This window comes from Apium graveolens, unplaced genomic scaffold (genome assembly GCF_009905375.1).
Source record: "Apium graveolens cultivar Ventura unplaced genomic scaffold, ASM990537v1 ctg8372, whole genome shotgun sequence".
Classification (NCBI taxonomy): Eukaryota; Viridiplantae; Streptophyta; class Magnoliopsida; order Apiales; family Apiaceae; genus Apium; species Apium graveolens.
In genome coordinates this window covers 35932-36810 of record NW_027421125.1, presented here as the reverse complement: position 1 = coordinate 36810, position 879 = coordinate 35932, and the positions used below count along the sequence as shown (strand labels likewise).

General features: G+C 44.8%; 1 pseudogene; it reads left to right on the top strand.

The window, feature by feature from the left end:
• Positions 1-350: 350 nt before the first annotated feature.
• Positions 351-465, top strand: LOC141704883 (small nucleolar RNA R71; annotated as a pseudogene).
• Positions 466-879: the final 414 nt, after the last annotated feature.

The following is an 879-nucleotide window of genomic DNA, read 5'->3' as shown; positions in this document are numbered from 1 at the left end:
ATTCATTCACAAGAGAACACTGATCTGTAGCATGAGAGCCTGCACAAAGCTCACAGACTATAGCTATCTGATTGACTCCGTAGTTGGCTAAAGAATCAACCTTCAAAGACAGCGCTTGGAGCTACACTTCAATAGCTGTAGCTGCATCGACTTCCAGAATACCTGCTACCTTCCCAGGAATCATCCTTTGAGTTGGGTTTTGATGCTCATTTGCTGCCATAGTTTCAATAAGATTATAAGCCTCAGTATAGCTTTTGGCCCACAAGGCGCCTCCAGCTGCTGCATCGAGTATGGGCCGAGATTGGGCCCCCAAACCATTATGAAAACCAGTGATCACCATCCAGTTAGGCATACCATGATGTGGACACTTTCTCAACATCTCCTTGTAGCGCTCCCAAGCTTCGCACATAGATTCTGTAGGTTGCTGCGCAAACTGAGTAAGAGTACTCCTCATAGCTGCAGTCTTCGCCATTGGATAGAACTTTACCAGAAACTTTTACGCAAGATCTTGCCAAGTAGTGATGGACGCAGCTGGTTCAGAATGTAACCAGTCCTCAGCTTTATCCCTCAGAGAGAATGGGAAAAGCCTCAGCTTGATAGCCTCATCAGTCACACCATTATATTTGAAAGTACTATAGATCTCGACAAAATTCCTGATATGCATGTTGGGGTCTTCAGTCGCAGCACCTCCGAAAGAAACAGAATTCTGCACCATCTGAATAGTGCCCGACTTGATTTCAAAAGTATTAGCCTGAATAGCCGGATGAAGGATGCTTGACTGAATGTCATCAATTTTAGGCCGATAAAAGTCCATAAGAGCTGGATATGCTGCTGGAACTATACGATCACCCATGATTACTGGTTCTTTCTGCTCACTCT